Genomic DNA, 15,819 nt, shown 5'->3' with positions numbered 1-15,819 from the left:
GTGAAGAAACTAGGACAGAACTGGCTGAAACCAGTTTACTTCGTGATTACACAATGGCACTGTAAACAACTACGATTTCATTTCGCTAAATTTTAGTGCCTCAAAAATCCTGTTTCTGTTTCTATATGTTGTACATTAAGCAATTACATAAACTTAGGATTTTTCAAAATTACTAATAATTTTATTGACTTTATATTTCAAAAAAGGTTTTAGTTTAAAGATTGAAAAAGGATGTAAGAGAGATTCTTGTATTCTGAGTGTAGAGAATAGGACAGAACTAGCTGAAACCGGCTGTGGTTGCACAGCTTTACTTCCTGAATGCACAGCGGCACTGTGAACAACGATATCAGGTCACTAGCTATTTGTGCCATACAGATAGTGATAAGTCTATTGTTAATTGTACATATTTGAAATAATACAACTATTATGTCTTTTTAAGTGATTTTTCGATTCCTAATGCCGTATTTTTTTTTGTAATGACTGGTTATTTTAAGAAATGTTAGGTTTAAAAGTTAATTGAAAAACATGGACTAACAACAATATGCCAACAAAGAAAAGAGATTTAAAATTGTCTGTTTTTCAGTGAGTCTACCTTCTAAAAGGTGTTGAGTTACCTATAGAAGGTGAATATTACATTGATTGCCTATACCGTAAGTCTCTGTAAATCAAATAGCTTTCTGTGTTCTTGGTCTCATATCAAAAAGGCATAATTTACCATTTTTATCTTAATATAGACTGATTGTATCATGATTGTTGTATATGACTAAGTGTGAATTTAGATCAGGGTGAATTTAGAGTGGCCACACATTAGCGACACATAAATGAAATATTTTACATTATTAGCCTACTCAGGGTTTAAATGATGATGTTTCATCAATCACTGATGATTCCTTTTTGGGTGGACTGTTATTTCTTTAACACAAAAACACAATCTCTAACACAATCTCTATTTCTAACACAAAAAAAACACAGGCATCATCTAAATGTACTGCTCATAGTAGTTGGCTCAACACCAAATGTTGGCTTCAGTTGGTTGACCAGCCACTGGTATCTCCATATAAATCGATACCTTGATATAAACAGACAGTAGGTAGGCCGTAGAATTCGCATGATAGATTTGTGTGTCAGGTAATGGTAACATTGTAAAGGCAGATTCCATGAATATTAAACATATGAGAAAATGATCATGAGACATATCTCACCAGTTGTTTCTAAATTTAATATCCAGTAAGTTATTCCAGAAGAAAAGTAGGAAAAATAACAATAATTAATTTACGTTGCTCACATGGATGGACACAAATATGAATTACGGGACAGAAGCATACATTTTTTATTTTTTTTATTTAAAGAGTGTCCTTATTCCTCAATCTTGCATGCTTATCACCTGTTGCAAGAATGAGCATTTACTTTGATATGGCCTTTGTTACGTGGCCATTATTGTGTTTACAAAAATCTGTAAACGATACATAATTTAAGAGGGAACATTTCATGTGGAAAAATTCTACCATGCTTACAAAGTGGCATGATGAAACCTGGCAAAGATTACTGACAACATTACCAACAGTCAAACACTGCCTTCCAAGAAAACAATAGTGAAGGAATTTTGCTTGTTCATCTGTGCCTTTTTCTGTGTGCATTTGATGTAGTATGTGTGAATGTGCTACACACTCAAACATGCACACAAATTGTAGTCTTTAACTGACAGCACAAATCCAGTACTGGACTCCTAGGTAAGTGACAAATCTGCCAACTGCACCATGTCATTTTTGTGCCAGCAGTGGCATCAACTGGAATTGCAAAATAGTGACAAAAAGGCTTTGCCAAACCCTTTTACCACCCCTTCTGCCATACTTCTTGTCATTATTTGTGAAAACAGTCATGTCCCAAACTTGACATTTTTTAGTTGACCATATATTTTTCACATAGGACATTGTGTGAATGTTCGTAACAGATGTTTGACATCTAGGCTATGCTTTTGTCTCTTGAATCCAGTTTTCAATATGCACATTCATATCTGTGCTTTGATATTGGCACTAAAGTTTTTTTTACTTTGTTCTTTGTTACTGGATTTGTTTTAGTGAAGCTTCTTTTCCTCTCGCATTATGTCCTCTGAAAACAGAGATCAGATTCTCGTTTCTTTGCCTACTTTTTCTCTTCATGCTACTTCCTAGCATAAAAATAAATAATTTACAAAAATAGGGCTTAATTGTCAGCTCTTCATTTTTCATCTCTTCATTAATTAATTAAACCCAGGACTTGATTAACCCTCTCAGGCTCAACGCCTGCCTTGAGAGGGTAAATATTTTACGACATTGATCACCTGACCGTACATTACAAGAACACAAGCACTTTCCTACTCAACAATAGCATGTTACGCAAACATAAGCACTTAACGGACAGATATTACATACAAACTCTCTTCTTAGTCATATCATTGCTTGGCTATTAGTTGTACATTCTGCTTAAACTACAGGAGGAGGTTTTAACTCTTGCCAATCAATGAAAACTGCAGACTGCTGTTAAATGATGTTTCTTGTGTCTGGCCTACTCTGCCGATACAATTTAGATTGTCTCCCCCTCTTAGTCCTTATAATGGTATGATCAAAACTGTCCCAGTAATTTTCCATTGTCTGCTCTGCTGAGTTACTTGGTAGCAAGAGGGTGGAGCTACACTGCAGTGTTACTGTGTCCTAGAACTAATTTCATTTTTGATATTTTGTGTAGTCTAGCTACATTTATTTTTGTGTTTTCTAATTTAACACTTTGAAAGCATGTCCACATTAAAGTTTATCTATGAGAAAAAAAAAACTATAAGGCTAATTAAAAAAGTGCTTATAAATGTTTGTTTGTGTAATTATATGCACAGCACTGTTTCCCCCCATTTTGAAGTTTATAAGAGTTTTTGTTGATATAAATATTAATAGTAATACCCCAGTAAAAATAATGGTACAATCCTTCTCAGCCCCCCCCCCCCCATCCCCCAGCCTGCTCAGTTTAGTGCTAGACTTTTGATATAAGGCTAGAGAAAGCTTCCAACTCCAAGCAGAAGTTGGCCTCCATTTGAGGATAGCAGAGCAGTGTAAGGTTCCAGTTCTCTGTCTCCCTGTTCTTTTGTAAAGTTTTGTGTCTGTATTATCATTAGAATCTTGGAGTGGATGTATGGAATGGATGGTTTGTAGAATGCACTAAATGTAATGTTCTGTGAGTGGCTTGTTAGCGATTTGTTAGCAGTAGCGGGAAAGTGCTTGCATCTTGAAAAAATATATATATTTACCTAGATGTAAGATTGATTGATTTTTAATCAGTTTATTTTGGCAGATCTATGGAGAACTTGCTGAAAATATTTAGGTCATTTATTTCCTTTAAAGGATTGTCTTGAGGAATCACGTTTTTGTTGATATTTTGACACAAGGGGTTATTTTACTATAAACATACAGAACTCAAAAGTTCCTTGTCGTCCAATTAGCATTTAGGTATTTCACACTGCAGTAATTACTCATTTTAAAAGGTCACATTGTGATGTCAGGATGTGGGGTTCATTTGAATGTCCACACCCCTGCAACATAAATAATTGTCTTGGTGAATTGATAAAGAAAGAGAGAGCGGGTGAGTTACTCCATCACTTAAAGGATACCATTGTTCCTGTATTTTGCTTATAAAAAAATAATTAATAGGTTGGATAAGGTCCCCAAACAGTTTGTTCCTGGTTATAGAAAAAATTATCCAAACAATAGGAATAGGGGGCTGAATTTTTTTTCAATGTTCACATTTTACTATTGGTTCAACTGTGCAGCAGGTAAGTAAACAATTTTATTCTAATGTTTTAATTTGTTTGTGTCTGTTTGAAGAGCAAGGCACAATGTAACACACAGCATCGATTACGTGTAATACTCATCTGTTTATCATATAAATGGATAAACTGGTATCTGGAGACAGATTTATAAACTCTTTGTGTTTCATATTAAGAGTGTTAAGCTGTGTGCACATTGCATGACTTTAGCTATGATTTAGAATTTTGGGAATCCTTAAAAAATTCATCTGATTCTAGGCCAAAATCGTTAGTCTTTGATTGCTAGTTTGACAACAGCTTATTAAAGGGTAACTAAACCCCTGGTCAGAGCCTGACTCCACTAGGGGTGGTTAATCTGTCTGATTTCCCGATTCGATTCGATTACGATTATTGAAGTCCCGATTCGATTACAGTCGATTTTCGATTATTAACGATTCTCGATTAACGATTATTGATTTTCCATTTCACAACAGTAAGTAGTAAACAAACTGTGTAAATCATTACTAATAAACGGTAGAAACAAACCGATTGCATGTAGCGGTTGGGATTTTCAGTTTACTACATGCAGCAGGCACTCTGATTCCATGTATGGGGCACATATATATTATTCATATGACACACAAGTAGACAAGACCTTTTTAGTTCAAAATCTATGCCCCGTGTCACATCGCCTCTGCTTCTGCTATGAGCAGCGCGGCCAGATCTGCCTCGCGCACGCGCCGAATGTGCACAGCTCGAACTACTGTCAGTGTCATTGCGACTCCCCACCTTGCCTCCTCACTGTCCTATGAATATTTCGACCTCGTCTAACATACCCAGAGGCATTAGACAAAGTTTCCACTACAATACTGTCACCGCGATTGCGGAGAGGTGCGGTCAGAAGACAAATATACATGTCTAGCGCGGAAAAAATCTCCCGCTTCGTCCCCGCAACACTAACACGCCTGCTAATTTCGCAATGAACACTCCGACCCCTGCAAACATTGTTCACACCTCTGACATTTGGCAAAGGACCATTTACATTGGGCAAAGGATTCGCCGTTTGTGCTTGGTGTACTTTCACTTTCAATATCACCGTCATCTTCTGGATACAGATATTCCCCTTCAGAATCAGTGTCCGCGAATAGAAGTCCCAACACTTCATTGAGGGTTTATTGAAGCTTTATTGATGCCATTAGATAATAATAAAAATAATAATGATAATAATAATAATCTAATGCCAATACTCGCTGACGTTGACAACATTGGTCAGATAAAATGGCTCACTCTCACACTAGCTCCGCTTTTTTTTCGCACTGATTTAATGCGCTCTCGAATATTTTGTTAAGGAGCATTACGTTTTTTGAGTCAGAGATTAAGTATTACATGTCTGCTATCTGGTGCAGGGGAGGTCGCGTGAAATTTGACACCCTATTTGACAAAATCGGCCGTTTTATTCAGTGCCGCATCTTGTCGAGTAAACTCGACCATGGCGCCAAGAGGGTTAGAGCTCCTGCCATGAAAACCAAAATAAATCCACACGCTTGCTTTGAGCCCAGATGGAGCTGGGTGGTTCGGTTGGTTGCTCGCTCCTGGTTTTTCCATTTTACACACCTGTTCTGGCTGCTTGCTAACTGGAACTGGGCGCGTTCGTGACGTTCAACTCCCGGTATAATTTTTTTTTACAAAATAAAATAATGCAAAAAAAAAAAAAAAAAAAAAAAATCGATTTTTGAAAATTTAATAATCGATTCATACTCGTCCATAACATACTCGCGATTAATCAATAATCGATTTTTTTCACCACCCCTAGACTCCACCCACTGACAATATTTGAAAAACGCTGAAAAATGGGCAGTTCACAGCGGAGATAGAGTGGACGAACCTAGGGCTGGGCTGAGCGAGTGCGGCGTGAACCTGAGACCCGCAGTGACGGATTGATTGACAGCTGCTGTCAGAGTCGCTAAAATGGAGAGTGACTGTAATGACGCAAGTAGTTTTGCAACAGAAAGATCATTTGAAGTTGAGGACTTTTCTCCCCCACTTGCACCTGAAGTGGAGGATGTCGAGGTATCTGTTCATATCAATTCGAGCCGCTGGCTCAAACTACGGTCTTAACTCCCGCACCACGTCGCTTTTCAGCGCGGGCTGTGTGGAGAAGCCCATTTCCACCTCCATTGCGTTGGAGAAGCAATCCCGTGTAAAATGCAGTTTGCACACTCCAGCTCTAGGCGGGAACTTGCGGTCTTCCATGCCAAGTGCATACAACCACTGGCTCTTATTTTAAAGTCTGCTGGTAAACTATGCAGTTCAGCAGTGCTGTCGCAACCAGCAACACACCTCCGTACCATCCTGAACACTGTACTAAGTACAGATAAATCTATGCTAACTTGAAGATCTAAATAACTACATAATTGCTATGCTAAATAGATGCTATAATAGTCTATCCTGGTCGTTCTCAATACTCGCAATTCCAACTCCTGACTCACTACACTACAGTGATTTTGACGGAACAAGATGGTTTTATACTGCCAAGGGTGTGGTAGCTCGTACCAAGGGGCGTGGTGAGCTGGAAACTGCTTACATCACCTGCCACCACTTACGTCACTTGCCACCGCAACATTCAATAGGAAAAATCAATTGCAGTAGCCACCGTTCAACCTGAAGAGGGCAGCACTCAGACGTTTTTACACCATATAATGTAGAATTAAAACACTTTATACTCAAATGTCAAAAAAGTTATTCGAATCAATGAACAGCACTAATAAAGCCTCATTCTTTATAGATCATTAACTAAAAAAAGTTGGTTTAGGGTTTAGTTACTCTTTAATGACCATTGCAACCAAATTTATCAACTTATGTCAGTGTCAGAGGTTTTTAGGCATAGTACTGAAGTGAGGCTTCTTTTACAATGACTGTCAAATCAAGAACACATTAGGAGAAAAAAAATCCTGCTCCTGCTCCACACCTATTCCATATTTCTTTTCAAGACAAGTCGTGATCAAAATTAACATTAGAGATTGTTTTTGCTTGCTAGCCACCATTTCAGTTCTGCATGTGAATGTGCCTAACCTTCATCAAACCTGTCATGGAATGATGACGTAAAACTGTTTTCACTGGATCTTAATTGTTGCACAGTCTGATCTTATTGCCAACTGAGATTTCACTGTGTGATATGGCTTATAGCGGCAATTATTTTCATACATTCTGTTCATAAAGGACTACTATGCATCGTAGAGTGTGCACCTAGCTGTCATGACCCTGGACTGTCTGTGTATATGTTTTCCATCCCATGTGCTGCTCCCTGTGACAGTGCTTCTGTCTCTCGTTGATCGTATTCATGTGATTCAGGTGTGTCTCGTCTATTACCCTCGTTTTCTGTTCTGTGATTCCTTTGTTTGATATCATCAATACTATATGCTTCATGTGTGTTCCTGCCTACCCGGTGTTCCCCTTATTTGGATTATTTAAGACTGTTATCCGTGAATCTCCTGCGTTTCCGCACCTTCGTTCCTATACAGTAGACATTGTGATAGAATACTGGACCAACAAAAAATGTACTGTTTTATCTGCTTGGCCGGAGCTTCAATTGATGTCAGACGGATGTGCCCATTGTCCTCCCACCTTCCTCGGACTTACCAGTCTGCCCTGAACTGTCTGCCAGCCCTGTTGTTCCCCTGTCTGGTGTGCTCCTAGTGCTAGAAGTTGCGATGTGGTGTGTCTGGGCAGTGCACACCAGCCCTGAGAGCTCAGAAATTCCCACCCACCCTTTGGCTTCTGCCTCCTCTACTGCTATTGTTTGTCAGCCCCTTTGCTCACCCTCAGCCCACCAACTGTTCGGTGCGAGCACTGCGAGTCTGCTAGTTTCCATCATCGGCATGGGACTCTGAGTCCCAGACTCTGCCTTGGCCTGTCGACCCAGTGGCTCAGCCGGGCTCCCTCATCCCTCCCGCTCTGCCTTGGTCTGTTGTTTACCATCCTTTGCCTCGGGACTCTAATCCTGCACTCCTGCACCTCATCCATCTGTGGCTCTGGCTCTGTCAGGCTCCTTCTTCCCTCCCCTTCTGGATCCTCCCCGTTGCTTTGGATCATCAGCTCTCCATCTCTGTCTTGGGCTCCTCCACCTGCTCCGCCACCGTTGGTCAGCCCCCTGGAGTCGTCAGCTCTTCCTCAACCAAAGCTTCTCCCTCTGTTGGCTCCACCATGGGTCGACTTATGGCTGTGGCCTGGTCCCACCTGACTCTGCCTGCTCTAGTCCCTCATGTCTCCTTTCTCCATCTGGTCCGCCCAGGCTCCTCCCTGGCTCCTTCCTCCATCGTCTCCACCCTGGACTCTGTTTGCCCTCCCTCTCCCAGGTGTCTGAGGATGATATGTCATGCCCCTGGGCTGTCTGCGTGTGTTTTCCTCCCCATTTGCTCTCAGTGACCAAGTTTCTGTCTCTCGTTGACTGTGTTCAGATTCATGTGATTTCAGGTGTTTCCTCTATTCCTCTCTTTCAGTTTAGTATTTTAAAGCTGTCACTCATTAAGCAAAAGGTGTGGATTGTGATGACTGTCTGTATGGGTTGAAGAAAAGGTCAAAAATGTACTGTACACACAAATTCAGATGTGAATGTTTGGTCAACGTGTTGCAAGTGCATGAAATACTTGCGTTGTTGTGATGTTATCAGAGCTCAGTAATAAAGAGGGCGAGAAATAATTAACTTCAACTGACTGTGCCATAACTGGATCTTTTTTTCAGATATATATTTAGTTCGCTATTAACAGGTCAACATTAACTTACTTGCTCAGCAAGGTTCTCTTCACACTTTTGCAATATCATGACTGTAATTAACCTCGTAAAGAAAAATGTAGTAGAAGACGTTTGCACTGGGACTGAAATTAGTCAACATTATCAACAACATTGACAAAAAAAAATTATTTTAGTTATTATTAGTTATTAAAGGCACATTATTTGTTTTTGAAAAGTCGTTTGATTTCTTGTGACCGAATGTAATGGTGCGTTCACACCAGATGCAAATGAAGCGTTAAGCGTGAGTGATTTACATGTTAAGTCAATGCAAAGACGCGAATAGTCATCCTGTGGTGTGAAAGACGCGGTGCAAATTGAGCATTTCGGGCATTTTGATGTGCGAGTGCGACTTCAAAAATCTGAACTTTGGTGAAATTTCGCGCCGTGTTAACCAATCAGAAGGACTGGCCGAGTTGAGAGTGCTCTCATAGGTAAAATGAGCACTGAGCTCCTACTGATCGTGTGGAGCTGACCGTCTTTGAAATTAGCAAAACACATTTTTAAATAGGCGCTGTCTTTATAAATAAACTGAATATTTGAGTTTTAAACATCTACATTCTCGCCTGAACTAGTTTTAAAACTACATTTCATGATACAATAACAGTAATATTTAGAAAATTATCAGAATAAATGATGGTTGAAATCGGAATGTTGCGTGAACTCAACTGGCAGAAGCCCCTCCCATGACGCAAATTTGCGTCTGTTGTGAAGTTAATTTCACGCGCGAATGAAGCAAATAAACTACAAATGTTCAAGCGTCCAACTAGGTGCAGAATTTATTTGCACAAGTCGGGTCTGGTGTAAACGCCCCATAGGGGCCTGCAGTAATGTGGTTCGATCAGTGTGGCACAAACAAATCCTAGCTGCAATTCAATAGAAGAAGACCCTTTTGAGAAGTGCAAACAAATCCGAACCATGTACTGAACAGTTCAATATTATACTGAGAATTGTGGCTTACTGAATGAATACGAATATTGACTCAATATTTTAGCGAATTCCAAAAGTTGGATAATAGATGAAAGATCAAAGCCTACAGATTAATCAGTGAAATAATAGATGATTTGTCAATTAATTGTTTTATTAATCGTTAGATTATTCGATTACCAAGATAATTGTTTGTTGCTGCCCTAGTTTACACTGTCAGCTTTAGCACCCCTTGTGGCAATGCTGAGAATGCCACGCATACTTGCGCAACATCATTTTTGTTACACCGCAACATACAAAATTCAGTTGCATCTTAAATCAGTTTTTTTGTGATTGTAATTTGTCTTGTTATTTCTTATTTTAGTAAGCTTCAATTTAAATTGCTGTCAGAATGAGGCTTTGCAATACATGACAGAAAAGGAGAGGTAGTTGAATCTGTCATGCTGTTTCCATTATTAATTTTAGTGAAGAAGGTTTTAGCAACAACAGTCAGTAGGCCTAGTTCTTTGGAGGATGAAGAAGCAGGATTGAATAACATCTGATTAAGTTGGAGAATGCACCGGATTCATTGTTTGAAAACACTATGCCCTGTCTTGAAGTTGTGCAAACTTGTTGGAAAAGTATTTAAAAAATAAATTAAAAAATTATGAAAAGAAACTGTAAGCTCACACAGATGACCTTGACATGAGGATAAAGAAATGTGCTAGATGAATTCGATCTGTGTGCTAAATTATACAACCTTTGAGATCATGAGATTTTGGATGTTCTCACTTAATTCACAAGAACACTGCACTTGCATCGGTTTGTCTTGCTAGGAACTGAGCTGGTGGCCATTTTGAGTTATTGCAGTCCAAATTATGAAATGGCAGAATGGGGGAGGGGCTCTTAGAGAGACTTTGCTGATGTCTGGCTCTCAGTGGTAGCTGTAGTGTGCATGCTTCACTGCCATTGTGCCGTGTTTGGTTCTAGTCATTCCATTTTAAGCTCTAGTGCATGAAATATGTTCCAGTTCATACACCTGTTTAACATTTTTTTGTGGTTTTTAAAGTAATAACATTTTGTTGCTAACAAATGAGAATCATTGATCACTGTTAAAATGTTAAACTTTATAATTAAATATCAATATGGTAGATCAAATTAAATTAGTTTCTGTATCTTTTACCAGAAACCTTCAAATTCTGGCCGATACATGAGAGCTCTATGACAGCCAATAACTAAACTAGTCTGAACTGGTTTCAGCCAGTTTCTGCCAGTCATATCTGTTAGTACCTAGCTGAGCACACAATAGTATTGAGAAATTATAGCCGTTTTCTTGCACATTGTTGTTTTGTTGCATTAGATAATTTTTTTTTTGACTAAAGTATTTAACCAACAATTCTCTCTGTTTTAATATATATTGGTTTTAATTTTTTTTTTCATCACGGATTAACTTTAAATGCTTCTGCTCCCCTGAAATTTAGAAAATGGTATGTTCCACTTCCAGACATATGTTAGTCACCTTCAGTCTCAGTCAGGTCTGGGGTGGGGGTTGGTCATGCAGGTTTTTTTTTTTTTTTTTTTTTTTGCATCTATTTTTATTATATGCTGTTTTTATTCTGTATTGAATAGTGATCTTTATGCTTTTAAAACTCTTGTGAACAAAATGGCCGTTATTTTTTATGAAGCACTAGCAAATATTGAAATATTGACATTAGATTTATATTTATTCTTTTAGCAGGCACTTTTATTGGGAGCAGCTTACAAATAATAATTATAATAATAATAATAATAATAATAATAATAATAAAAAGAATTGTAGAAGAATAGTATAAAGTTTTGGCAGTATTAAATGTATGAAGCTAAAGCTACTGCATCAGGAGTAGAGAGCAACTGTACTATTATTTTCCATAAACTAATTAACAGAATAATTCCAGCGCCAGGCATCACAGTTGTTTCCTAATTTAGCAGCAGGTTTAATTTTCTAAAGTGTATGCAATTTCATTTTACACCCTGATGATATTCAACTTCTTTATTAATTGTTGCTCATCATAGCTACAAAACATTAAGTCTATGTTTTATTTTATATTCAAGTGACAAAGGCATTCATAACAACTTACTTTAAAGTAATAGCTGTTGTTGGTTAACCTTGAATATAGAAATGATAGAATAAACGTTTTAAAATTGTAATTAATCAGCAATGTTTGGTCATGCAGTTTTATGTAAAATGAGGAGTGTATATGCATATATTTTTCTCTGTGATCATTCAATTTAGACTGCAAGCTCATAGCTAGGCAAATTTTTTTTTGCTGTAGATTCAGCAGAGGTGCATCTGTTCTTCTAATTAGCAGTGTAGGAAACACTGTGGCTACCGGTTCATGCAGATTAAAACATCCAAGTGTGCATTCATCCAGAGAGGTAGCCAAAAACATCAAACCGCTGGATACAATATACACTGAAAATTGCATGGAGAATTGCATTGCTCCAGTGGCCTGGATGCTAATGGCGGAGATTTTATATAGTTGCCAGGTTCTTTCTTTCATTAAGAGGAAGTTCTGTGTCCCAACACCCTTTTTAAATAGTAGTGCAATCCGTGCTTGTCCTTCCTATCATTTCGATTGTGCTCATTTTGCAGCAGTGGGGGAGGGGGGAGTGTTCTTACTTCCATGAGTTTTACCCCCACTAATATTTAGTTACTTATTTCTGTTTCTCGTCTACTACTTAATTTGTGTTTTCATTTTTGAAAGCGCAAGAGTTTGTTCAGTAGTGTAGAGGTTGCAGGCTATGCTGTTCACTGAGTACAGTTTATTGTCTGGTTTTACAGGATACAGTAGGGATCCAGAGCATATTTTTTATTGGTGTAGAAGGCAACATGTTTTAAAGATGCCTCTGCAAACATAGTCCAAACTATGCTCCCCTCCTCCTCCCATGTTCTCTTTGTGTGCTCCTTAAGGTAGATGTGCTTGAGATCTCTCATGACTAATGAGCTACATTGCTACATTGCACCGCTGCATTGCTGATTTTTTTTTTTTTCACAATTGTATTTTTAGATAAACAAATCTATGTATGCGCACTTTTGTTAAAGATGATTAGAGGAGATGCTGATTGGCAGATATGTAGAATCTCTCAGTAATGATGCTTTTCCACAGCATGGTTCAGTGCGATTTACATTTGGGGGGGTTTTCCACTGGGTACTTTTTTTTTTGTACCACCTTGGTTGAGGTTCCAAGTGAAGCGTAGCGTTACCAAAACTTGACGTGTAAACTCTGCTGATCATTGATTGGCTGGAGGGAATCATGGCTACCTGCATCACTGAAGTTGCGACACGAACACAACTGAAACCCTAGATTTAAATCAGTGCAGCCAGCGAAGGGTCAAACGCAACTTATTTGAATGAGTGCACCTTTTTTAACAACCAAAAAAATGGCTGTTTCGTGGTCTGTTGAGAAAGTACAGACGTTTCTCTCTTAGATGGCAGAGGAGCGGATACAACATGAGCAAATTTTAAAGCAACACTAAACTGCCGTTGGAAAACACACGGAGTTGGGCCATGCCGTACTGAGCCGAGTGGTACCACACAGTGGAAAAACTCCATAGACTAACCTGAACCAAAGTCTGCGCAGTAGTGTTGTGAGGTTGATCAAACTCCCACAGGCCCAATCAACCACAACGACACACTCCATTTTTATACGATCAAATTACTAGCTAAAATCAAACGTATCACAAAAATGAACTATTGAACATATATCAGCGTGATAACAACTACCTTAAATGACCAAAACCATATTTCGGAAAACTGTATTGGAAGTGTAATTTTAAGAATTGTTTTTTTATTTTTCATCTCAAGTCCCATTCGTTAAAATGGAAAGGGCAGGGTTTATGACCTATACTTCAGGCAACTATCAAGGAGCCTGCAGCTTCACTTTCCAGGATGTGTAAGGCACACCCGTAACGACCGTGTTAAGACTTTCTCTCCCTGCCAGTCCTTGTAATGGTATGATCCAAACTCTCCCAGTAATTTTCCGTTGTCTGCTCTGATGAGTTACTTGGTAACAAGAGCTACACTGCGTGACTGTGCTCTAGAACTAATTTCAGCTGGTTTCATATTTTGAGACTTGATTTATATTGAAACAGTTCTCAATTCTGTTTCATAGCATGTCCACTGTAAAGTTAATTTAGAAAGGAAATTATATTAAATAATAAATGAATAAATGAAATGAATTAAATTTGTTTTGTTTTTTTGTTACACTTTTTTATAACAGTTTTTTATGTCTTGCAGTTATGTGTATGCACATAGTACCGGGCAATTCAGTGCAAAGTATGTTTAAACATTTATTGATAGAAAAGTAGTGTAAGGTCCCAGCTCTCTGTCTTCCTTGTCCATGTTTATATGTTTGTCTTTTCATTATTTTCTCTCGAAAGTATTTCTACAACTACACAAAATGTTAAATAAACTAAATGTAATATTAACGCAGTGAGCGGGGTTCTTGCGATTTAGCATTAGTGTGAAAGTGTTAGCCAATGATGCATGTTTAGCTATGTTATGACTTTTTACTTAGCATTTACTTAAAGTAGAAGATTGGTTTTTAATCAGTTGATTTTGGCAGATGTGATTCAGGTGTACTAAGGCCGAATCCAAATTCTTTTTTATACCCCTACGCCTACCCCTTCCCCTTGTCGCTTGAAACAGAGTGTCAAGGGGTGGGGGTGAAAATATTCCCCTAGGAATTGGGACACCACTACTACACTGTTACACGTCATCATACGTCATCTAACTACAATACACACACCTATACTGGTGTGCAGGTGTGCATTAGAGCCTTACCATTCACACACATTGAAGATCGCGCAGCTGACACATCCAGGAGCAAAGAAACTTGTCAACGCTGCCCCGTGACTTTTATTAATAACAGTTTAATTACTTTCTACATAATATTTTCCAACAATGAGAGGATAAAATCGCTGTTTTTGACAAATTTTAATAAACTGTTAGTTTTCATTAAAATCTTTATAAAATCAGTCCCCCTTAGCACACCTGCTGGTATTTTACAAGATCCTGAGGATCTTAATTAGTTGCCTTGTGTGCTTGTTAGATCCTCAGATCTGGCCCACGAGATCCACTTTCCTGCAGAGTTTAGCTCTATCCATTATCAAACAGACCTGATCAAAATAATCAATGTCTCCAGGATCATTAGAAAATCTTTTTTCAGGTTGGAAATAAACTTTGCAATGCATTGGCCCTCCAGGGAAAGATTTGAGGAACCAAAGGATTGAGAGAAATTGAGTACCCCTGTGTTACAGCTTCTCTGTACTTAAAGCGGTAAAGCTGCACATACATTTTTAAATGATTGTTAACTATGGATCAGTTAGCTGTAAACTCAAAACTTGTTTTTAGTAAAGTAACAATAAATAAATGTAAAAAAATTATAAAAATGACTTGCATTGATAATCATTTATGTAATGTTTTTATAATAATCCAATGCAATACAAGTAGTAATAATGTCAGTAGACATTGCTGCTACTCCATAACTATCACTCGCTGTGCACAAGGTGTTGAATGTGGGGAACACACCTTTTAAAAGTGTTCCATTAATACTCAAATGCAGAAGGATGAAGCAAAGCCAGAAGACTGAAGTATTCTCTGATAATCCCAGGAGCAGCCCCCACCTGATGTGTCAATGGATACCATCTTTGTTATCCAGAAAACGACCTTGACGTCATTTGGTGGGGTAATGAGACTTGAATGACTGAACACGCTTGATAATCAAGCATGATTAAAAATTTCAATTAAATATTAAAAGCAAGAATTTCTGCTTCTGTGTGGACGAACTGTTCGACATATCTTGACGTGAGGAACCAGAAGAGTTAGACATGAAGAAACATGTTGCATGCAAGCTAAACACTACATCAAGCAGCCCTGAAACTGGGCCACTTTATTTTCATTTAGTAATTTCTTCCTGTGATTTGAGCAACTTTGTTTTATTTTTTTTTAGCTTGACAACAGCCGAGCTGGTGGCCATGTTGTGTTATTGCAGTGCAGAGCTGCCAGTATAAAATGGCAGAGTGGGGGAAGGGTTCTTAAAGAGACCTCACTGTGAGTGCTGCATGCATCATGCAAGGATTACTGTTGTTGTGCCATGTTTGGTTCAAGCCATTCTGGAAGGATTTTATAGGCTTTAACCCATTAAATATTTCATTTCAAGCACTTGCATGTTAATTCTGTGGGTTTTTGAATATAGCAATTCATCACACACTAAGGAAATTCTAGATAAGTTTAATATAAAATTCAATCTGGTAGCTTAAACCGCTGGTTAGTTTACTTATGCTACCAGAAACGCGGTTTAGACTGGCACATGTGA

The 15,819-nt window shown here is 38.3% G+C and overlaps 1 protein-coding gene across 2 annotated transcripts in view; it reads left to right on the top strand.

The window, feature by feature from the left end:
• Positions 1-15,819, top strand: part of atf7ip (activating transcription factor 7 interacting protein) — a 40,733-nt gene that overhangs the window by 4,595 nt on the left and 20,319 nt on the right. The window contains exon 1 of one of the 2 annotated variants that reach the window (XM_026233592.1): positions 3,016-3,079. The exons of the other annotated variant lie outside the window; for it this stretch is intronic. The gene's annotated coding sequence lies outside the window, so the exon portion shown is untranslated. Of the gene's footprint in view, positions 1-3,015; positions 3,080-15,819 lie in introns of those variants that run through there. 2 annotated transcript variants of the gene reach the window in all.

This window comes from Carassius auratus, chromosome 1, assembly GCF_003368295.1.
Source record: "Carassius auratus strain Wakin chromosome 1, ASM336829v1, whole genome shotgun sequence".
NCBI lineage: Eukaryota > Metazoa > Chordata > Actinopteri > Cypriniformes > Cyprinidae > Carassius > Carassius auratus.
The sequence above is the reverse complement of the archived record's forward strand: the minus strand, read 5'-3'. Positions and strand labels throughout refer to the sequence as shown.